Consider the following 25072-nt stretch of genomic DNA (forward strand, 5'->3'; position numbering starts at 1 on the left):
CGAGTACTGGCCCCACTCGTTTTAGTACTTTCGCGTACTTTCATCGGAGTACTACCCAGTACTTCGTATTTGTCTGCCGTTAGATCGACATCAACGAACGGTTCTAAAAAAAGCACAACCACTCTAAAACTTATAATATAGAACACTTGTTCAAGAAATTGCAAGCTCACATTTTAGAAGGAAAGTGACTCTGCTGTCGTCTCATTACATGTATGTATATAAGAAAGTCAAGTCTTTTTCAAAGAAATACAGCTACTAATTCTTCTGAAATCCATCAGTACATGCATGTGCGTACGCACGAACAAGAGGCCGGCACTTCCATAATTAATTAGTGGCACATGATAAATAACTTGTCATTGGAGATAATTCTATGGGCATGCATGCATGTTTTGCCATTGGCGTCTGTACTGATAGCTTGCATCACTGCTGATACTTGCACTATCATCTGGCGGTCCAGATTAATCACAGAAAAAACAATAATTTTGGTGCTCTGCCTCGAAGAAGGCCCAACAGATGTTGGTTTGACAAAAACACAAACAGGTGGCGTGCAAGATTTGATTGATTTGCTTTGCTGAATGGTAAACCAGCCATTTTTTTGACGGTAAAGCTGGATGATTAGGTTTTGCAGAGCAGACCTTGGGCCGGTCCGCCTTCCACCCCATCTTGTGCAGCAGCGGTTGTCTCCTTGCCGTTCCCGTGGTCATGGATGTTGGCGCAGATAGAGCAGATCGGATCTGGAGAGAAAAAGCAAGCAGCGGCACATTAGAGAGAGGAGATGCTGCAGACTATATATGGAGGAGAGGCGGGATGAGGAAGGAAGGAGGAGGGCATACTACCTCGCCGTCGGCTGGGGAGTCCAAGGTCTCCTACCTCGCCGTCGTCAAGGGGCGAACTCCCCCATCTGCCACGCCCCGCAGAGAGAAGGGTCACTGGCTCGTGTTCCTGGTGCAGCACGCGCCGTAGTTGGGTGCGGATCCGGCGCCGTCGTCGCCGGAACAGATCGATGCGCCCCATCCCCATCCCCATCCCATCCATGGGGTGGGTGGAACTGGGTTGGTGGGTGGGTGGGTTGGTGCTCTTGCTTTTCATTTTCATTTTCGTTCGAGTTTGAACGAAATCCCATTTCAGAGCGCGCCCGCGCCTAAAATTTTCGGGCTTTGGGAGAGCCACGGATCGATCCCCATCCACATCGTTCGCTGATTGGTCAACCGCGATATGCCACAGATCGACCTCTCTTCATCCGATGCTAACCCTACACTCAATCAAATCCAACGGACGGAAGAGCTTCCGGTTTGATTTTGGCCTGGTAGGGTTCTTGCGAGCGGCACATATTTCTAGTACACAAGATTTCTTTTGCCTAGCCGTGGGCGGGAGTGCAGGCCGTCGAAAGACTTATCATTATCCCCTCCTCCGTTTAACGGTTAATTCAATCAGGTTGTTTGTCAGTCGTAAGGACTCACATGTCACCACGTTAGAGTCGAGTCGTTCAGCTCACCACACCCACAGCTCCAGTGCAAGGGCCGCCGCCGAAATGTTGGCCATGTCGTAAAATTAAGTAGTTAGCTTAATCGACAATTGTAGATGCATGAATCAATTCCAGGGCCAAGCATGCATGCATGCACATAGAATGTCCACGTAGCATTCTTGGGCACAGGGATGCAAATTTGGAACCTTGAGGGTACCCTTCGACTCTTCTTAATTCAACTAATTGAACTAAGTTTTCAGTATTCACATTATTTTAGAAAAATTGTTTATCTGGTTGAACTAAATAGGATCGGAGGGTAGTATCCTAAACGAATGTTAAACAAGTATTTAAAAATGTTAATCGAGCATATGAAAAATGTTAAATGTGTATAAAAAATGTTGGCCATGTATTCCAAAAATTGTAAACATGTACTTGAAAAATGTTAAATATGTATAGAAAAAATGTTGACCATGTAAGTTAAAAAATGTTAAACTTGTATGAAATTGAGATGGAAAATAAACAGGTGTTCCATTAAAATGATACCGACATGTTCATGAAATTGACATTTGGTCAATCAAGGAATATGTTAAATTATTAAGAATCCCGTGTTATTGTAATTATGGAACAAAAACTGCACATCTCACCGTGTTGTACAACATGCCTCGCACCTAAATTTCCATGGGCCGGATCACTTTTGAGCAGGAGGTCACCTTTCTTTCTTTCTTTCTTTCTTTTTTGAGTTACTATTAATGTGTCGGCGCCCTAGTGCACGTTGAGATTTCGGTTCCTCTACGGTGACCACACAACTGGCATCCCCCACAACTGCCGCAAGAGCGCCCCACCACCTCGAAGCTTGCCACGCCGCCGGAGACCTCGAGCGCCACCTGTGAGAAGGGCCTTTGTGACCCTCGCCATCATGGCGCTCCACACCGGCACCCCCGCGCGAGGAGATGAGATGCCCACCCACCTCCCCGCCGGTTGGGTTTCGCCCTCTGCCTACAGCAAGAGAGGAGGAGGGTGGGGGGTTAATTACCGGTGGCGTCAGTGGCTAAGGTTCCTTTGTCGTCGACCACAAAGGGGAAGGAGGGCTGTAGTAGATCATGCATAAAGATAGTTAGCTAGATATGTTTATATGCATGCATGCATGCAAGATAGCTACTCCCTCCGTTCGGAATTACTTGTCGCTGAAATGGATGTATCTAGACGTATTTTAGTTCTAGATACATCCATTTCCGAGACAAGTAATTCCGAACGGAGGGAGTAGCTAACAACTCCACTCGTTTCTACATACAAGTCCTTTTAAATATTTTAATATGAACTACGTACGAATGTATATAGATATATTTTAGAGTGTATATTCACTCATTTCGCTTTATATGTAATCCATATTGGAATATCTAAAAAAGACTAATATTTAGGAACGGAGGTAGTATAGGTTGATATGCATGCACGCATGCATGTAGGAGTAGGGTGCAGTAGATGATGCATGCATGTAGATATAGAGCTTGGGGGGAGGGAAGGGAGTGCACCCTGTACGTAGGTGTATATATAGCTATATAAGTCACGTACGCATGAATGTGCGTGAGGTAGCTAGCGAGCAGTTTGCACTGTTTTCTCTATTTTTGTATCGACCTGGAAAGCAGCGACGCGAGCCATGAATTATCTAGCGTTGGTCACGTGTGTAGCTGAGTCACGTACTCCCTTCATTTCTAAAAATAAGTCTTTTTAGAAATTTCAATACGAACTATATACGGAGCAAAGAGTGAATGTACACTCTAAAATATATTTATATCTATATTGAAATCTCCAAGAAAAATACTTACATTTAGGAATGAGAGTAGCATCGTCGACGGACCAACCGAGTTTTGGTGCATAGCTAGTGTTGTGTTGTGTTTGTTGTCACCTGTCATTGTTGTTATGAAAAGGAAAAGAAAACCGTGAGTCCGTGACTGAATGAACGTCTCCTGTTTTCTTTGGATCCAACCAATCAATTAGCAGCGAGATAGAGAGAGAATACGACGAGACGCGCGGAATTGTGGCGATTCAATCGAGCCACGTGCGCGTAGGTCATGACGATGGATCCTTGTTTTTTTTTGGAAAAAAACACATATATTTTATTGGACAAATATATTACAAAGAGTACACATGTGATCATCAGAAAAGACATACATAGATGTCTTGCAATATTGCATTAAAGACTACGCAAGAAGTAAAAATAGAATTTCACTTCGGCAAAATCTTGTGCCACGCCAAAACGTCACCCACCATTGTCCTCGCCCGCCACTAAGGCAACGTCTAAGAAAGAGGGGAACTGCCTTCATATCAAGATCCTGAGGAGCACCTTTGCATACAAAGGATGCTTTTCGAGCCGATGAACAGGACCGCCGCATGCAAGCAATGAGACCGAGACTTTGTGGCACGTTGACTGAGGTTAGCTCCCATGTGCGCTATATCCCAGCGCCATCAACTTCATTAGATGAGATCGAAGAAGAGAAACATCACTGCACCCCACCATCCACGCACCCCACCATCCACGCACCCCACTGCAAGATAGTAAAAAAAACCCGCAACAACCGGCGCCAGCGCCACCCGATAGAGTGATGAGCGTCGACTATCAGACACAAATCTTACCGGATTTGAAGACAGACAAGAAGACCGAGCCACCTGCTCTCCGATGCCGCCCGTTAGAGCGCCATCGAGACGGATGAAGAGCAGAAGCAAAAATTATTTCGACAAGGCGCCATCCCCACCATTGATGTTGCACCTCTGAAGACAAAGTATGCCTATCGTATACCTCTACCGGACAGAAACTGCCGGGGTCCCCGCCCCTTCCTATTGCTGGAGTGGCAGACAAAGATGAACGAATGCGATGGCGGTAAAGGATCACCGGGGCCGGGATAGGGGAAGAAGGCTGGTTGAGAAGGACATGTGGTGTCATCGGCGAGGAAGGTGGCAACCACGCGTGGATTGATAAATGAATTTGGGCGAGCGAGTGCAGGTACACGTGTACGTATGTAGACGCCTAGCTAGTGTTACTTTGTTAGTGTTGTGTCTGTTGTTATGAGAAAAAGGAAAAGGAAGAAAATGCTGACATGTTGATTTCATCGATCAATCGTTTCTTTTGATGCAATCGACCAATTAGCAGCGAAGTGAGATCGAGATTGTCTGCAAGAGAGAGAGAAAACCCAAAGTTTTTTAAGGTAGCTCGTCGGCGGACTGCAGCATCGGCGTCGGGTGGCGGCGGCGGCTAAAGTTCCTTCGCCATCGCTCACGGAAGGGGAGGGGGGGCTACCGGTGGCGTCAGCGGCTAAGGTTCCTTCGCCGTCGGCCATGAAGGGGAGGGAGGGCTGTAGTATAGATTATGCATGAATATAGATAGATAGGTTTATATGCATGCACGCATGCAATATAGCTAGCTAACTACTCCCTCCATTTTTAAATATAAGTCATTTTAGAATTTTCAACGTGGACTACATACGGATGTATATAGACGAGTGTAGGTTTACTCATTTTTCTCCGTATATAGTCCATACTAGAATCTCTACAAAGATTTATATTCAGGAACTGAGGGAGTAGGTTGATATGCATGCAGACATGCATGTAGGAGTAGGGTGTAGTAGATGACGCATGCAATGTAGATATATAGCATGGGGGAGGGAGTGCACTTTGTACGTAGGTGTATATATGTCAACGTACTCCTGCATGCATGCATGTATGTGTGTGTACGTGCGAGGTAGCTAGCGAGCAGTTTGCATTGTTTTCTCTTTATTTTTGATGATCGACGTCAAAAGCAGCGACGCGAGGCTTGAATTAGCTACTGTAGTGTTGATTACGTGTGTTGTTGAGTCACGTAGCATCAACCGAGTTTTGATGCGTAGCTAGTGTTGTGTTTGTTCTTACATGTAATTGTTGTTATGAAAAGAAAAGGGAAACTGTGACGGAATGAAGGCACCGACCGAGCGTTTCTTGTTTTGTTTGGATCCAACCAATCATTTAGCAGCGGTAAAAGAATTTTGTCTGGATGCTTGGTTTCGATGGTTTCTCTAATGGAAATCGGAGGGGAAACCCTCTGTTGCTAAAAAAAATAAATCATTTGGCAGCGAGATAGAGAGCGAATGCGACGAGACGTGCGGGATTTTGGCGATTCAATCGATATGATCCCCGCGGGCGTAGGTCATGACGATGCATGGATCCTTTGAGATAACGGCGATGGCGACAGAGGATCGTCGGGGCCAGAATCTGGGAAGAAGGCGGATTGAAGAGGACATGTGGACGGCAGACGTTGTGCACGACACGATGTGGCGGCCGAAAGAGGAAGAGGTGACCTTGATATTTTTGCTTCCTCAGCTCCGGGCGCGAGCGGCGAGCTGGAGCATGGCCATGCCCACGCGGAGGGAGGCGATCGACGGTTCCCTCCGTATTGTGTGCGACAAGCATATATATATGCAGGAAGCTTGGTTGCTACTCCTAGGTTAATAAGATGGAAAAATTAAGCGAAATCAAGCGCCGGAATCAGAATGGGAGCTAGCTAGCGTGCAAATGAGTACTCTCTCGTCGTTATCATGGCGGCCGGCGAACCACGGCCGTTGCCGGAACTGGGGAAGAAGCTAGCTAGATAGGCTCCCTCGCTTTGTACGTCTCGATCATTTGTAGTGTTGTCTCAAAAAAAAAAAAAAACTGAGCGAGCGAGCGAGATGCATCAGCCACGGAAGACGGAACGGACACATGCATGCATGTAGGCAAGCAGGAGACGTGACATGCGAATGCGGGGAACCAACTGACTTGGCGAGGAGGAGAGACTAACAGCCTGCATGCGTCGCCTCGCCGGGTTTGTGGAATTGCGGTGACCGGCAAGGGGAGGCCAGCCAGCCAGCGCAGCAGTCGGAGAGGTGAGTGAGGTGGTCTGATCGATCCCCACGGACGCCGGCGCCGACGCCGATGGCATGGCAGCAGTGGTACTCAATGGTGCTGATCAGGGTGACGAGCTGCGGAGCCAAACGTCAATTGCTACATGAAGCATGAAGGCCCAAGACCGAAGTGTTGTGTGCGTGCCGAGCTAATCAGGCTCAGTGCTGTAGAAACAACACATTAGGGAGTCAAATAATCCTGCATGCTATGCCTAGAGCTAGCAAGCTTTAGTTTCTTTAATCAGCATCCTGTTTGTTGCCCGAGCTCTTCTCCTTTCTGTTGGGTCCCATTTATCTACGATGGCTGTGCTGAAGAGATCGAAGATCATACAGAGGGATCTCTTACAGTTGCCTACTCTCAATTTGTGCTGATGATAGAGCAAAAAAATTAGGAGTAGTGTAAATTTTTTTCTTGGATGCTTTCTAGTGGTAAGTTTGTTTGAAACTTGTTTTCAGGTTCTCACAAATAAATAAACACTTGTTTTCAGGTATAAATCTGTGGGTAGACTGTTGAAACTTCACCAGGTTGGGGTATAAAGCTTGGGTTCGGAGCTTAGATTTATTCAGTCCAAAGTTTGTACCATCTCAATACTTGTTGAAAGATGCTATCTGACAGCTGCAAGTTGATTTTCGTTGGAAATACTACTCCCTCCTTTTTTAAAATAGATGATCCAATTTTATACTAATCTTAGTAAAACAACATGTGACATGGCTTAGCGCGCCTGGACCACATGAAAAGAAAATCACCGGTACAGCTGTGCGCATGCATGTGTGGAGCAGCATTTTGTAGTAAGACTGTTCCAAGTCGAAACAAACAAAATGGAAGGAGAGTGCACGTACCAAGGAAGGAGAGTGCACGTACAAACCAGACGTATCCATGCGCACGATTGCGACGCAGCTTTTTTTTCTCATGGTAATACACGTCTCATTTACATAAAATAAAGATCATGTTATAAGGCACGTAAGCACCGACCATACATGACTGAAAAAATAGGAAAATCCTATGCAAAATATCAGCGCCTGCCCTTTTCCTTCGACACCACCGAAGCAGCCACCAAAGTGTAAAAAGACAGATCACCTCTTCACCCAAGCTCGACGCGGCTCCATCGCTGATCGGCAGCTTTACGGACCTCCAAAGTAGTTTGTCAGAAGCAAAACCATAGCCATTGAAAGAATCAGACCGGGGCAACATGTCTCCGGACACGCCATCGAACTTCAGAACTGACACCCCCGCATGACGACTACGTCGGAGGAGGAAATCAGAACTGCCAGCCTTCGACCACAGACCCAGCACAAAAAACTCCATCTTCCAGCTGTCACTTGCACAGACAACCGCCTGCGCGTACTCCTGAACGACAAAACCTCCCTGCTCCACCATGACGTCGGAGACAACGCCACAGCAACGGGGACAGAGCAGAAGGAGAGACACACCTGATGGAGTCGCCGCCGCCGCCTCGCCAACACCATCCATGAACCCTAACGCTGCCGATCTGTGGGATTGGCAGAGACACGATGCCATCAACTCCGAGACGCCGCCATAAAGGGCACCGCCGGTGTGGGAGTGGAGTTGAGGCAGATTTATTCGTTCGGGCGCCGCTCCCATCACCTCAACGACGCACCACGACCTACAAATCCAAAACCTAACTACAGAGCGGAGGAACGGGGTCCCCCCTCCCTCCTGCCGCCGGAGCAGCCGAAGGGAGAGAGGGCCAGTGCCCCGGCCGGTGAAGATCGGAGGAAAGAGATCGCCTCCCTAGTCGCCTTGGCGGTGGCGGCGGCTAGGGTAGAAAAAAGTCGCACCCGAACGGACGTTTTGTGCCTCACGCCCTCACCCAACGTATACCGATTGCGACGCAGCTCACGGTCGATATCTGTAGGAGAGTGCACGTACGTACGTACGAAGGCCATCAGGTGCGTGTCGATGGCCAGTGCCCATTGGCCACACACGTACATGCGCCGTGGAACGCGGTTACTACTGCTTGGACCGTTAATTTGGTCGTCGAGCGTGGACGTCTCTTCCTTGCGAAAGAATCTTATAGTTTTGCAGGAAATAGCATGTCCTCGTGCATCGCAACCATTCGCCGATCTTTAGCTTTTATGTGCCAAATTAAACTACAGTCGGCCATTACCAAATTAGTGGCAGACACGTTGCAAGGTTTGAAAGAAGAGAGGAAAAAAAAAGTGACCGATTGGAACAAAACTATTCCCTCCGTTCCCAAATACTTGTCTTTCTAGACATTTCAAATGGACTCAACATACGGATGTATGTAGACATATTTTAAAGTATAGATTCACTCATTTTGCGTCGTATGTAGTCACTTGTTGAAATCTCTAGAAAGACAAGTATTTAGGAACAGAGGGAGTAGATGAGAAAAATGGGTGTGGTGTAAAGCTCTTTGCTGAAGCGTCTTTTTGTTTTGTTGAGTCAGCTGTTCAGAAATCCAATAGTATTTCTGTGGAACGCTGCTTGACCCAATAGTATCAGAAATCCAACAAGTCAAGGTGTAGCACGGCCGCTGATCGGCATCCTTCCTCGGTGGGAAGCACGGCGGTGTCATCCTTGGCGCGCACGCATGACCGGCGATTGGCGACAGCGCGGCATGACGCAGCTTATGCTTGATGCGCAGCAGCTGAATTGCTATGGATGAATGCATATCAGGGACCAAAAGACTGAAACCCAGTCTGGAGCATGGTTTCAACCCATAAGTGAGGATGAGCAGAGGCAGAAGCAGCAGCAAGGAATAATTGATTTGTAATCAAAAAAAGGCTGCACCAGCCGAGAATCGAACCCAGGTCTGTACCGTTGCAGGGTACTATTCTACCACTAGACCACTGGTGCTGCTGACGGGCTGTCAATCGAGAGCACTCAACTAATTGCAATTAGTGAGACTGTCTCTTTGATTGCATCTTTGCTGGCTGTTGTTTACTCGTTGGCTCCATATACTTCCATTCTTTGTCCCTTTTCCAATAAAAGAAGGCAACCGTCAGACGGCCAAAATCTTCCTGTCTACTGTTTTCTCAAAGTCAATGGTGCAGAGTTCCTTCTCTCCAGTCAAAGATTCAGTGTTCCCGTCAAATTTATTTATCTGGCTACTACTACTGATTAACAGACGGACTGAATACAAGCGCCATGTTGCATAAGAAAGAACTCCTTTCTCCCATCTTACTCATGTGTCATCTGTGGTCTTCAGACAGCAGAAGCAAGGGATCACCTCTGTTTTAGTTCCCAGTTTGCTAAGTACTCCTAATACTGCGCTGGCATGTAATCTGGGACATGATTTTACGGATAGTGTTTCAAACTCTTAAGCAAGCATCCATAATCCCTTATTATATCGGTCATTTGGTTTAACAGGCGGCAGTACACGAGGGACCATATGCATCTTCAAAGGGTTAATCTGCAGATGCAGGAAAGTGTTGAAAGGTGAGCTCAACCTACTCTTCCATAGAGCATTTGGCTTACCAACTTGATGTAACACAGATGTATGGCATATCATTTGTGTGTGAAGAAATAGGTATTCAGGTCCTATGTACGAAGATGAGTTATGCAGAAATCAGTCTCTGCACCCATTTTCCTTCCTGAACATACTTGTTCAGCCACTAGCTAGTTCCACGCCATCTTGGTCAGTAGTGAAACATCTCGTTGCTACTGTCACTCTCAGCAGTGGCAAATTTCAGACGACCATCCACTGGGCTTGTACTAATAGAATCGCTAGCTGAATCTTGATTACTTTGCAAATGTGTGGGATGCAGTGTGACACGTCGTGTCGGATGAAGGCAGCAAATCGGCCTCGACGAGAAACCAAGGCAAGCATGTGATCCATGGACCGGTAGCTGTTGGATAAAAGCTTGAGCTGTGAAGCAAAATCTTTTGAGTGATGGACCTCCTGGAACAGCTGAACAGGTGTAGATATATGTATGGATCATGCATGTGGTCAGTTGGCTTCTGTTACCTTCGGTTATTTTTGCAGTGAATACTAGTGCAGCTAAAAATGAAGTGGGTGCATCTTATCTTACTGCCACTACTAATACTAATACTGTAAACTGAACCATACATAGTTTCAGATGTGTGGTTAAGGAGGGAGATTTGTTGGTTAAGCAAGTTCAAAGAAAAAAAAACAAAAATATTTTGTGTAGTCTGTCAGACAACCTCTAAGCCACCCTGCACCAATGTGAACTGGGCAGGAACGATCCTCTACAGCCATCAGAGGACACCCATCAGGTTAATCCAAGCCGTTAATCACGCTCTGGCCCAGAGGTCAGAATGCATCAACCAGAGTGAAGTGCTTGCCTCCTTATTGGTAAAAGATGCAGCGGTACAAGCCTATAGAACAGATCCTGTTCGAGTAAGGTCGTGCTACCAACAGCCGCGCCTCGCCTTATAAACCAGTTTAGAGTTGCCTAAACAAGCGAGGTGGGACTAATTGCAGCAGCGCCTCCTCACTCCTCAGCGAGAGGCCGAGCGTGAGAGCCTGGACACGCGGGTCATGGCCCAGTAGTAGTTGAGTAAGAGAATGATCAGAGCCCAGCCCATATGAGGAATGTATTTTGCCTCACAAAGAAAAAACGAGGAATGTATTTCTTGCCCTTTTCTTTCATTGCCTTTTCATTCTGGTTACGTCAGCTGTGCGGATTTAATATGTACAATTATTATTCTGAACAACGCTGAATTCTAACTTGTTCTCTTACATAGCAGCTGCTTTATTCCTTTATCTTTTCCTAAATTAAATTACAGCCGGTCAGTACAGAAGCAGGAGATTTTTTTTGTCTCTTTTTGGCAATAGATTAGAACAAAACCGGAGAGAAAAAAGGGTGTGGTTGAAGTACTTTCCGGAACATGATAGAACATATGGATTTTGTAACTAGTATTGTTCTTGTCCCTGAGTTGAGTAACAGAATAGATTTTGCCGTGATTGGTTTTCCAGTACATGATCGATCATGGACATAGGCATGAAGATATATGGACGAATGCATATATGGGTTGGGCTCCGGCTCCATCTAGGCATATGCAAAAACTACCAGCCTGAACCTCTTCTTATACAAACTGAAGCCAAGATGAGTAGGATCACCTGATATATCTTGACTTCTCGGCAGCGACATGGGTGACCACGGGGACTAGAATTTGCTACCACCATGGTGACCGCGTGCTACGAGGGTGCGGCGACGGGGAGTTGCGACCTCGATGACGAACGTTGGAACCGGCGTAATCCATCACGTAGATGTTGCAACCGTTGCGGGAAAAAGCTTCAACCTTGGAGAAAAAAGTTTCAATCGTCAGGAACATGAGGTGCTTCCAGCAGGAGACGAACAGGAGCAGTAAAAAATGGGCCGAGGGGGTCGCGATCGCGGCAGGAGGCTTGCGTGCTGATGGTGCAGGTGCCCCTGGCGTCCGCGTGGTGAGGAAGGAGACGAGAGAAAAGGGCGATTGGAAAAGAGTGGTCCCGTCGCTTCTTTTTGGGTGCTTCCGTGCGTTCACACGATCGAGCGATTGCAAGGCTCGTGTGAGTCCGGCGCAATGCTTCGACCGGTGCACCGGTTGGAAACGATTCTCATAAAGTTTTGGGTGTTTTTGGCTAGAACAAGATTTAGTTTCTTTAATAATCAGCATCCTTTTTTTTGTTGCTTGGACTGTTCTAGTTATAAAACAAGATTTAGTCACAATTTTTTGTTGCTAGTTAAAAAAAACTAAGAACCATAAAATAAAATTAAGGTTGCACCAGCCGGGAATCGAACCCGGGTCTGTACCGTGGCAGGGTACTATTCTACCACTAGACCACTGGTGCCATTTGATGAGCTGCCACTCGAGAGACCTCTACTAGTTCAGCCACTAGTTCCTTGCCATCCTGCTCAATTTTCTCTCCCTCTTCAGTAGTGAAACATCTTTTTTTTTTTTGAATTTTCACCGGGGGAGGAGAGAACTCCCCCACCTGAATATATTTCTCAAACCCAACACCTAGTACATTGGTACAAATGCCGGGGAGGTAGCAGAGGGAAGAAGGCAGCAGAGGGAATTTTTTGAATCTTGGTTACTCTGCATGCCCTGGCAGTCATGCCTCACCTGGATACCCATACTAGAGAGTAACTAACCATTCTTGAATTTAAATGCAAAAATGCTACATCTACAGGGCTTTACAGGAGTTTACAGGCTCCTTCCAAACTTCATAAACATCACCCCCCTGATTTTCATGGTGGTGGGGCCCCTCCCCAACTAACACCCAATCAAAAACCGCCACATAAAATCAATCCTGTAAACTCCTGTAAAAACCTGTATGTGTAGCATTGTTGATTTAAATGGGACAAGAAATCTTGCAGGCATATTTTTTCCCTGGCTGCTATACCAAGAGACAGACAGCTTTCTTTTTCAGTTGCCAGTTTGCAAAGTCATACTAATGACCTGGCATTGATCTGGGACATGATTTGCTGGATAATGTATCAAGCTCTTAAGCAAAGCAAGAAATAATCTTGCTTTTTTCAACGGAGATCAGCACTCACTCCTGCCTCGTACTGCATTCAACAACCAAATGGTTCCACATTTTACTCAGTTAGCCGGGGGATTAACCACATGACCCAAGAACAGCGTTGTGCCCGTCCTCTCCTCAACCACGGCAAACAAGAAGGGCCGATCCGCCACAAAATCCACAAAGTGCGGCGGCTCGCTTGGAAGCGCGCTGCCAGCCATGTCTGTGGCCGTGGCAGCAGCGGCCACGGTGCCTTGCTCGTCCACCTCGATGGTGGCCTTGTGGTGCACCCCGCCGATGGAGAGCCGCCCATCCCCGCCGCTCACCATGCCTGAGAAGTCGCCGCCTGTGAAAGCCCTGGTGACACCAAGCTTCCGCATGTCTGACGACGCTTCAAACTCGGTCGTGAACTTGAACTTGGGGACCATGAACCGCCGTACCTCAACCTCCTCTTTTGGCGTGTGCTTCCTGATGAACTCCGGCGATGACACCACCTTGTCGTACAGATCGGTGAGGCTGAGGGTGCCGCTGTCAGGGAGAAGGATAAGCATGTAGAATGCGGCAGCGCAGTCACTGTCGTTCCTGTAGGGCAGCTTGAGGGCCCTGAAGCCCGGGTAGAGCGCGATGTACTGTGACCGGCCTGTCGTCATGGCGGGCACGCGCACGGTGGCGCCGCCTGGGGTGTGGAACGGCGCGGTGAAGACGGCGAACGGCTCAGGCCATGCGCCTTTGAAGTAGAGCGCGTTGGCAAGGATGACGGCCGTGGACGATGAAGTAATTATGGCCTAGAGGCAATAATAAAGTTATTATTTATTTCCTTATTTCATGATAAATGTTTATTATTCATGCTAGAATTGTATTAACCGGAAACATGATACATGTGTGAATACATAGACAAACATATAGTCACTAGTATGCCTCTACTTAACTAGTTCATTAATCAAAGATGGTTATGTTTCCTAACCATAGACATGTGTTGTCATTTGATTAATGGGATCACATCATTAGGAGAATGATGTGATTGACATGACCCATTCCGTTAGCCTAGCACTTGATCGTTTAGTATGTTGCTATTGCTTTCTTCATGACTTATACATGTTCCTGTAACTATGAGATTATGCAACTCCCGTTTACTGGAGGAACACTTTGGGTGCTACCAAACGTCATAACGTAACTGGGTGATTATAAAGGAGTACTACATGTGTCTCCAAAAGTACATGTTGGGTTGGCGTATTTCGAGATTAGGTTTTGTCACTCCGATTGTCGGAGAGGTATCTCTGGGCCCTCTCGGTAATGCACATCACTATAAGCCTTGCAAGCAATATGACTAATGAGTTAGTTGCGGGATGATGCATTATGTAACGAGTAAAGAGACTTGCCGGTAACGAGATTGAACTAGGTATTGGATACCGACGATCGAATCTCGGGCAAGTAACATACCGATGACAAAAGGGAACAAAGTATGTTGTTATGCGGTTTAACCGATAAAGATCTTCGTAGAATATGTAGGATCCAATATGGGCATCCAGGTTCCGCTATTGGTTATTGACCAAGAATAGTTCTAGGTCATGTCTACATAGTTCTCGAACCCGTAGGGTCCGCACGCTTAAGGTTTCGATGACAGTTATATTATGAGTTTATGAGTTTTGATGTACCGAAGGAGTTCAGAGTCCCGGATGAGATCGGGAACATGACGAGGAGTCTCGAAATGGTCGAGACGTAAAGATCGATATATTGGACGACTATATTCGGAGTTCGGAAAGGTTCCGAATGATTCGGGTATTTATGGGAGTACCGGAGAGTGACGGGAATTCGCCGGGGAGAAGTATTGGGCCTTATTGGGCCATACGAGAAAGAGAGAGGGGCTGCCTAGGGCAGGCCGCGCGCCCCCCCAAGGCCTAGTCCGAATTGGACTAGGGGGAGGGGCCGCACCCCCTCCTTCCTTTCCTTCTCTCTTCCCCTTCCTTCTCTCCTACTCCTACTAGGAAAGGAGGAGTCCTACTCCCGGTGGGAGTAGGACTCCCCCCTTGGGCGCGCCTCCTCCTCCTTGGCCGGCCCTCCCCTTGCTCCTTTATATACGGGGGCAGGGGGGCACCCCATGACACACAAGTTGATCTACGGATCGTTCCTTAGCCGTGTGCAGTGCCCCCCTCCACCATATTCCACCTCGGTCATATCGTCGCGGAGTTTAGGCGAAGCCCTGCGCCGGTAGAGCATCATCATCGTCACCACGCCGTCGTGCTGACGGAACTCATCCCCGAAGCTTTGCTGGATCGGAGCCCGGGGATCATCATCGAGCTGAACGTGTGCTGAACTCGGAGGTGCCGTACGTTCGGTACTTGGATCGGTCGGATCGTGAAGACGTACGACTACATCAACCGCGTTGTCATAACGCTTCCGCTTACGGTCTACAAGGGTACGTGGACAACACTCTCCCCTCTCGTTGCTATGCCATCACCATGATCTTGCGTGTACGTAGGAATTTTTTTGAAATTACTACGTTCCCCAACAGTGGCATCCGAGCCTAGGTTTTATGCGTTGATGTTATATGCACGAGTAGAACACAAGTGAGTTGTGGGCGATACAAGTCATACTGCTTACCAGCATGTCATACTTTGGTTCGGCGGTATTGTGAGATGAAGCGGCGCGGACCGACATTACGCGTACGCTTACGCGAGACTGGTTTCACCGTTGCGAGCACTCGTGCTTAAAGGTGGCTGGCGGGTGTCTGTCTCTCTCACTTTAGCTGAATCGAGTGTGGCTACGCCCGGTCCTTGCGAAGGTTAAAACAACACTAACTTGACGAACTATCGTTGTGGTTTTGATGCGTAGGTAAGAATGGTTCATGCTAAGCCCGTAGCAGCCACGTAAAATTTGCAACAACAAAGTAGAGGACGTCTAACTTGTTTTTGCAGGGCATGTTGTGATGTGATATGGTCAAGACGTGATGCTATATTTATTGTATGAGATTATCATGTTTTGTAACCGAAGTTATCGGCAACTGGCTGGAGCCATATGGTTGTCGCTTTATTGTATGAAATGCAAACACCCTGTAATTGCTTTACTTTATCTCTAAGCGGCAGCGATAGTTGTAGAAGCAATAGATGGCGTAACGACAACGATGCTACGATGGAGATCAAGGTGTCGCGCCGGTGACGATGGTGATCACGACGGTGCTTCGAAGATGGAGATCACAAGCACAAGATGATGATGGCCATATCATATCACTTATATTGATTGCATGTGATGTTTATCCTTTATGCATCTTATCTTGCTTTGATTGACGGTAGCATTTTAAGATGATCTCTCACTAATTATCAAGTAGTGTTCTCCTTGAGTATGCACCGTTGCGAAAGTTCTTCGTGCTGAGACACCATGTGATGATCGGGTGTGATAGGCTCTACGTTTAAATACAACAGGTGCAAAACAGTTGCACACGCGGAATACTCGGGTTAAACTTGACGAGCCTAGCATATACAGATATGGCCTCGGAACACGGAGACCGAAAGGTCGAGCGTGAATCATATAGTGGATATGATCAACATACTGATGTTCACCGTTGAAATTACTCCATCTCACGTGATGATCGGACATGGTGTAGTTGATATGGATCACATAATCACTTAGAGGATTAGAGGGATGTCTATCTAAGTGGGAGTTCTTTAGTAATATGATTAATTGAACTTAAATTTATCATGAACTTAGTCATGGTAGTATTTTGCAAATTATGTTGTAGATCAATAGCTTGCGTTGTTCCTTTCATATGTTTATTTTGATATGTTCCTAGAGAAAATTGTGTTGAAAGATGTTAGTAGCAATGATGCGGATTGGATCCGTGATCTGAGGTTTATCCTCATTGCTGCACAGAAGAATTATGTCCTTAATGCACCGCTAGGTGACAGACCTATTGCAGGAGCAGATGCAGACGTTATGAATGTTTGGCTAGCTCAATATGACGACTATTTAATAGTTTAGTGCACCATGCTTAACAGCTTAGAATCGGGACTCCAAAGACGTTTTGAACGTCATGGACCATATGAGATGTTCCAGGACTTGAAGTTAATATTTCAAGCAAATACCCGAGTTGAGAGATATGAAGTCTCCAACAAGTTCTATAGCTAAAAGATGGAGGAGAATCGCTCAACTAGTGAGCATGTGCTCAGATTGTCTGGGTACTACAATCGCTTGAATCAAGTGTGAGTTAATCTTCCAGATAAGATAGTGATTGACAGAATTCTCTAGTCACCAACACCAAGTTAGTAGAACTTCGTGATGAACTATAATGCAAGGGATGACGAAAACGATTCCCAAGCTCTTCGTGATGCTGAAATCGACGAAGGTAGAAATCAAGAAAGAGCATCACGTGTTGATGATTGACAAGACCACTAGTTTCAAGAAAAGGGCAAAGGGATAGAAAGGGAACTTCAAGTAGAATGACAAGCAAGTTGTCACTCCCAAGAAGAAGCCCAAAGCTGAACCAAAGCCTGAAACTGAGTGCTTACACTGCAAAGGAAATGGTCACTGGAAACGGAAATACCCTGAATATTTGGTGGATAAGAAGGATGGCAAACTAAACAAGGGTATATTTGATATACAGATTATTGATGTGTACCTAACTAGTGTTTATAGTAACCCCTGAGTATTTGATACTTGTTCGGTTGCTAAGATTAGTAACGCAAAACAGGAGTTACAGAATAAACAGAAACTAGTTAAGGGGAAGTGACGATGAGTGTTGGAAGTGGTTCCAAGATTGATATGATCATCATCATACACTCCCTATACTTTCGGGATTAGTGTTGAACCTAAATAAATTTTATTTGGTGTTTGCGCTGAGCATGAATATGATTTGATCATGTTTATTGCAATAAGGTTATTCATTTAAAATCAGAGAATAATTGTTGTTCTGTTTAAATGAATAAAACCTTTGATGGTCATACACCCAATGAAAATAGTTTGTTGGATCTCGATCGTAGTGATACATATATTCATAATATTGATGCCAAAAGATGCAAAGTTGATAATGATAGTGCAACTTATTTGTGGCACTGCCGTTTGGGTCATATTGGTGTAAAGCGCATGAAGAAACTCCGTAAAGATGGATTTTCGGAATCACTTGGTTATGAATCATTTGATGCTTGCGAACCGTGCCTTTTGGGCAAGATGACTAAAACTCCGTTCTCCGGAACAATGGAACAAGCTACTGACTTATTGGAAATAATACATACCGATGTATGCGATCCAATGAGTGTTGATGCTCGTGGCAAGTATCGTTATTTTCTGACCTTCACAAAATGATTTGAGCAGATATGGGTATATCTACTTGATGAAACATAAGTCTGAAATAGTTGAAAGGTTCAAAGAATTTCAGAGTGAAGTGGAAAATCATCGTAACAAGAAAATAAAGTTTCTGCGATCTGATCGTGGAGATGAATATTTGAGTTACGAGTTTGGTCTTCAATTAAAACAATGTGGAATAGTTTCACAGCTCACGCTACCTGGAACACCACAACGTTATGGTGTGTCCGAACGTCGTAACCGCACTTTATTGGATATGGTGCGATCTATGATGTCTCTTACTGATTTACCATTATCGTTTTGAGGTTATACATTAGAGACAGCTGCATTCACGTTAAAAGGGCACCATCTAAATCCGTTGAGACGACATCGTATGAACTATGGTTTAGAAGTAAACCTAAGCTGTCGTTTCTTAAAGTTTGGAGTTGCGATGCTTATATGAAAAAGGTTTTCAACCTGATAAGCTCGAACCCAAATCGGAGAAGTGCGTCTTCATAGAATACCCAAAGAAAACTGTTGGGTACTCCTTCTATCACAAATCCAAAGGCAAAACATTCGTTGCTAAGAATGGATCCTTTCTAGAGAAGGAGTTTCTTTCGAAAGAAGTGAGTGGGAGGAAAGTAGAACTTGATGAGGTAACTGTACCTGCTCCCTCATTTGAAAGTAGTTCATCACAGAAATCTGTTCCTGTGACTACTACACCAATTAGTGAGGAAGTTAATGATGATGATCATGAAACTTCAGATTAAGTTACTACAGAACCTCGTAGGTCTTACAGAGTAAGATCCGCACCAGAGTGGTATGGTAATCCTGTTCTGGAAGTTATGTTACTAGACCATGACGAACCTACGAACTTTGAAGAAGCGATGGTGAGCCCACATTCCACAAAATGGCTTGAGGCCATGAGATCTGAGATAAGATCCATGTATGAAAACAAAGTATGAACATTGATTGACTTTCCCAATGATCGGCGAGACATTGAGATTAAATGGATCTTCAAGAGGAAGACGGACGCTGATAGTGTTACTATCTACAAAGCTAGAATTGTCGCAAAAAGGTTTTCGACAAGTTCAAGGTGTTGACTACGATGAGAGTTTTTCACTCGTATCTATGCTTAAGTCTGTCTGAATCATGTTAGCAATTGCCGCATTTTATGAAATCTGGCAAATGGATAAACAAAACTGCATTCCTTAATGGTTTTCTTAAAAAAGAGTTGTATATGATGCAACCAGAAGGTTTTGTCAATCCTAAAGGTGCTAACAAATTGTGCAAGCTCCAGCGATCCATCTATGGACTGGTGCAAGCATCTCGGAGTTGAAATATATGCTTTGATGAGTTGATCAAAGCATATGGTTTTATACAGACTTTTGAAGAAGCATGTATTTACAAGAAAGTGAGTGGGAGCTCTGTAGCATTTCTAATATTATATGTGGATGACATATTGTTAATTGGAAATGATATGGAAATTCTGGATAGCATGAAAGGATACTTGAATAAGAGTTTTTCAAAGCAAGACCTCGGTGAAGCTGCTTACACATTGAGCATCAAGATCTATATAGATAGATCAAGACGCTTGATAAGATTTTTCAATGAGTACATACCTTGATAAATTTTTGAAATAGTTCAAAATGGAACAGTCAAAGAAGGAGTTCTTGCCTGTGTTACAAGGTGTGAAGGTGAGTAAGACTCAAGACCCGACCATTGCAGAAAATAGAAAGAGAATGAAAAGTCATTCCCTATGCCTCAGTCATAGGTTCTATAAAGTATGCTATGCTGTGAACTAGACCTATTGTATACCTTGCTCTGTGTTTGGCAAAGGAATACAATTTTGATCTAATAAGTAGATCACTGGACATGGGTCAAGAATATCCTTGGTGAGGACTAAGGAGATGTTTCTCGATTATGGAGGTGATAAAAGAGCCCATCGTTAAAGTTACAATGATGCAAGCTTTTACACCAATCCAGATGACTCTAAGTCTCAATCTGGATACATATTGAAAGTGGGAGCAATTAGCTAGAGTAGCTCCGTGCAGAGCATTGTGGACATAGAATATTTGCAAAATACATACGGCTCTGAATATGACAGACCCGTTGACTAAGCTTCTCTCATGAGCAAAACATGATCATACCTTAGTACTCTTTTGGGTGTTAATCACATAGCGATGTGAACTAGATCATTGACTCTAGTAAACCCTTTGGGTGTTGATCACATGATGATGTGAACTATGGGTATTAATCACATGCAGATGTGAATATTGGTGTTAAATCACATAGCGATGTGAATTAGATTATTGACTCTAGTGCAAGTGGGAGACTGAAGGAAATATGCCCTAGAGGCAATAATAAAGTTATTATTTATTTTCTTATTTCATGATAAATGTTTCTTATTCATGCTAGAATTGTATTAACCGGAAACATGATACATGTGTGAATACATAGACAAACATATAGTCACTAGTATGCCTCTACTTAACTAGCTCATTAATCAAAGATGGTTATGTTTCCTAACCATAGACATGTGTTGTCATTTGATTAATGGGATCACATCATTAGGAGAATGATGTGATTGACATGACCCATTCCGTTAGCCTAGCACTTGATCGTTTAGTGTGTTGCTATTGCTTTCTTCATGACTTATACATGTTCCTGTAACTATGAGATTATGCAACTCCCGTTTACTGGAGGAACACTTTGGGTGCTACTAAACGTCACAACGTAACTGGGTGATTATAAAGGAGTACTACAGGTGTCTCCAAAAGTACATGTTGGGTTGGCGTATTTCGAGATTAGGTTTTGTCACTCCGATTGTCGGAGAGGTATCTCTGGGCCCTCTCGGTAATGCACATCACTATAAGCCTTGCAAGCAATGTGACTAATGAGTTAGTTGCAGGATGATGCATTATGTAACGAGTAAAGAGAATTGCCGGTAACGAGATTGAACTAGGTATTGGATACCGACGATCCAATCTCGGGCAAGTAACATACCGATGACAAAAGGGAACAAAATATGTTGTTATGCGGTTTGACCGATAAAGATCATCGTAGAATATGTAGGAGCCAATATGGGCATCCAGGTTCCGCTATTGGTTATTGACCAAGAATAGTTCTAGGTCATGTCTACATAGTTCTCGAACCCGTAGGGTCCGCACGCTTAAGGTTTCGATGACAGTTATATTATGAGTTTATGAGTTTTGATGTACCGAAGGAGTTCGGAGTCCCGGATGAGATCGGGGACATGACGAGGAGTCTCAAAATGGTCGAGACGTAAAGATCGATATATTGGACGACTATATTCGGAGTTCGAAAAGGTTCCGAGTGATTCGGGTATTTATCGGAGTACCGGAGAGTTACGGGAATTCGCCGGGGAGAAGTATTGGGCCTTATTGGGCCATACGGGAAAGAGAGAGGGGCTGCCTAGGGCAGGCCGCGCGCCCCCCAAGGCCTAGTCCAAATTGGACTAGGGGGAGGGGCCGCACCACCTCCTTCCTTCCCTTCTCTCTTCCCCTTCCTTCTCTCCTACTCCTACTAGGAAAGGAGGAGTCCTACTCCCGGTGGGAGTAGGACTCCCCCCCTTGGGCGCACCTCCTCCTTCTTGGGCGGCCCTCCCCTTGCTCCTTTATATACGGGGGCAGGGGGGCACCCCATGACACACAAGTTGATCTACGGATCGTTCCTTAGCCGTGTGCGGTGCCCCCCTCCACCATATTCCACCTCGGTCATATCGTCGTGGAATTTAGGCGAAGCCCTGCGCCGGTAGAGCATCATCATCGTCACCACGCCGTCGTGCTGACGGAACTCATCCCCGAAGCTTTGCTGGATCGGAGCCCGGGGATCGTCATCGAGCTGAACGTGTGTTGAACTCGGAGGTGCCGTACGTTCGGTACTTGGATCAGTCGGATCGTGAAGACGTACGACTACATCAACCGCGTTGTCATAACGCTTCCGCTTACGGTCTACGAGGGTACGTGGACAACACTCTCCCCTCTCGTTGCTATGCCATCACCATGATCTTGCATGTACGTAGGAATTTTTTTGAAATTACTACGTTCCCAAACAGACGAGTCGACGGAGCCGGGAGGGAGGATGCCACGGATGCGCTGCTTCGTCGCGTCCGCCACGAAGCCGTTCACGCGCCGCCTCGCCTCCTCGGCCCCCGACACAAAGTCCACGGATTCCGCCGTTGCGGCGTACCGCGACGCGCCGGTGGCCGTGAACTCTGGCCTGAGCGCCCGCCTCCAGTCGACCCAGACGCCGCAGGCGAAGGACGTCTGCTTTAGTCCGTTGAGCCTGCCGACAAGCTTGATCGCCGGCGCGCGGTGCAGCTCGTCGAGCGACGCTGACCCGAGGAGCCCCAGGAGCTCCCTGCGCGTCTCGCCCCGCGCGCCGGCGGCCACCATCGCGAGCGCCGCGTGGATCGACAGCGGCGAGACGACGAAGTTGCGGCCCGTGCCGGCCGCTGCCCGGACGTCGGCCTATCTCATGAGACTTAGGCCCGACGCGTTCCCGGCCGCGTCGCTGACTACAGCTTTCTCCTCTGCAGAGTGGCCACCAGGAGGCGCGCCGGCGAAGAGGGTCGAGCAGAGGTGCCATGCGGCGAACAGGGCCAAGCAGAGGAGGACGGTCTTCCCGAAGCGCGACATCGGAATGGCCGTGGGTTTGTGGTAAGACGCAGACAGGATCACCGGCGTCCGGCGATCTGACGACGAAGACAGCCGGGGGCGGGCAGGTGGAGTCCCTCCGTGGGAGCTGACGCGTGGGTTAGGTAGGTTAGGTGCACAATTGGCTGATGGGCTTCGAGTCCAGTCCCGGATGGGAGAGGACTGGTTGACAAGTCGTTCTTGAAGAGTACTTGTATAATACTAGGAAAATTGCCCGTGCGTTGCAATGGGAGAGAAAATTTCACACCCTCTAATTCAGTAAGAGAGGTTCACTTGTGCACCATCATGATGGACCGTGCATACTCTTACCCACACGCACCACACCAAACCTCCCCCTGACTCAACGCTGCCACTCTACCAATCCAGGAACACCACCCGTGTGCCGCCCTCCCCTCGAGCATCTACTTCTCCTTCTACCCATGTGTGCTGCTTCATAACGAACCCGCAGTGCTATCTACCAGCCTCTTATTTGTCATGTGCACCCACTTCTTTCCGTTCATCCCCGTCTCCTCGTCCCACTCAGCCATAAGAAATCTCCACCGCTTCTGTAGCTCAGCCTTTTTTTCTTGCGGGATCTCTCGGCTTTTGACCCCTGCGGCCTCCAAGCTCCAGCACCAAGCCATCATGTATACCTTGGACACCGAGCTCCCTCGCATTCAATGTAGTCTTCCAATGCATTCTGTTTTTTCATCATGCATGTTGCGTCCTGCTAGGCTGGCCAGTACCGGTCGATCAAACGCAAGAACACCAAGATCATGTCAGGTTATAATTGAGATGTTGTCATGGGATGGGAATTGCAAGGCATGATTGTAGGGAAAACCGCACTGCTCGATGTTTTACAAAAAAGAGAAAACACACACACACACACACTGCTCCGCTGCTGTGGCCTGGTGGTATTAGAGGATTCCATCAGGACGCCTCTAGACAAGCACATAAGTGTATATTGTTTTTGTACTTTCTCTCGATTCAAATATAAACAACACATGCATATATATACACGTCCATCAGGACTCCTTATCAAATTTCAAAACTGTATTTTTGTTCTAATCTAATCACCCGCGCACACATTGATTGATAGAAACTTTGGTGTGTGGAAAAATCAAGCGATGCATACATGGCGATATCCAGAAACATGCGATTTTCATTAAGATTACATATCCATAGATAATGGGAAGTACTAAGGAGTACGTTGCAACAGGAATAATCATTCCAGTACAAAGGACAGATGTTGTTTTCGCTAGGAACTGAACTCCGACAGTGCTCGGACACCACCGAGGAAGCAAAAGCTGAGGCTGTTTCTTGCTCTCACTCATCCAAATGAATGGTAACTGGCCCGGTAATCTTGAAAATCGACAGCTCATAGTTTTTGAGGTGCTACAATTCACTGGAACCTGCAGATCAAGATTGTTTGTTGGGTATGTGGATATTAGGGAGCAGATGATTCGTTTTCAGTAGTGCTGCACATCCCTGATGCATCGAGAGTGTAACCAAGTAGATCATGGGCTAGCTAGCTATGCTAGATCTCATGGATTTTTTATATTAGACGGGAGGGTCCATGGCCTACTTCAGTCCGTCATTTGTATGCACAATGATGCAATTAATGAAAAGTCTTTTAAACCTAAAAAACATCCTGAAGGAAAGATTTTAGTTCGGCGTGCAACAGTTGATCAACCAAGACTTAGATATGAACCTTGCCGGAGGGTTATTTATCAGTAAACTGGCACTACGCCTAAACATTGTACCAAAGCATAGCGAAGCGTTAACAAAACTGCAAGCTAAATTTGTTTATGCTTGCTGGGCACCATAGGTCCTAGAATATATCTTTACCTACTATTTGTGTATATGTATAGGAACCCTGAAAAAAATCCGACTTCAATTTTTGGAAAACTTGCTTGTTGAGTAAAGTTCAGAGCAAGTGTTACAACTAAGTCCTTTAGCTATTCCAGCAATATCCACTACTGGAGCACCAAAGATACCACCAAAGAGACGGCTTGTTGCTTCCTGATCTGATGCCTAGAGCAAAACCCCCCATAATTTCATTCGTAATGACTCACTATGGAATCACGAATTGATTCTGAAAGTGAAAAGTAGTACACAAAACAACTGACGAAGGCACGCAGCTGTCTCCTCGAAGCGCCACCACTCCTCGTACTGGAGCGCAGACAACCATTGACGCTGAACCGGATTTTGAGCTCAGTCACCAGCTGACCGCCACAATCACCCCGGATCCGCGGGTTGAAGTGGGGCATCTCTGTCGCGACTTTCCCATGTATATCTCCATAGCGAACTATG

At 46.2% G+C, this 25072-nt stretch overlaps 3 non-coding genes and 1 pseudogene across 3 annotated transcripts; all 4 read right to left on the bottom strand.

Moving 5' to 3' along the window:
• Nucleotides 1-9140: 9140 nt before the first annotated feature.
• On the bottom strand, nt 9141-9211 carry TRNAC-GCA (transfer RNA cysteine (anticodon GCA)). The gene has a single exon. It is a non-coding gene; the product is annotated as a tRNA-Cys (tRNA).
• Nucleotides 9212-10504: 1293 nt separating this feature from the next.
• Nucleotides 10505-10725, bottom strand: LOC123140480 (small nucleolar RNA U3). The gene has a single exon (XR_006470034.1). It is a non-coding gene; the product is annotated as a small nucleolar RNA U3 (small nucleolar RNA).
• A 1356-nt stretch (nt 10726-12081) lies between these two features.
• Nucleotides 12082-12152, bottom strand: TRNAG-GCC (transfer RNA glycine (anticodon GCC)). Its single transcript has one exon. It is a non-coding gene; the product is annotated as a tRNA-Gly (tRNA).
• A 750-nt stretch (nt 12153-12902) lies between these two features.
• On the bottom strand, nt 12903-22925 carry LOC123133368 (putative serpin-Z12; annotated as a pseudogene).
• Nucleotides 22926-25072: the final 2147 nt, after the last annotated feature.

The sequence above is a fragment of the Triticum aestivum genome, chromosome 6B, assembly GCF_018294505.1.
Source record: "Triticum aestivum cultivar Chinese Spring chromosome 6B, IWGSC CS RefSeq v2.1, whole genome shotgun sequence".
NCBI lineage: Eukaryota > Viridiplantae > Streptophyta > Magnoliopsida > Poales > Poaceae > Triticum > Triticum aestivum.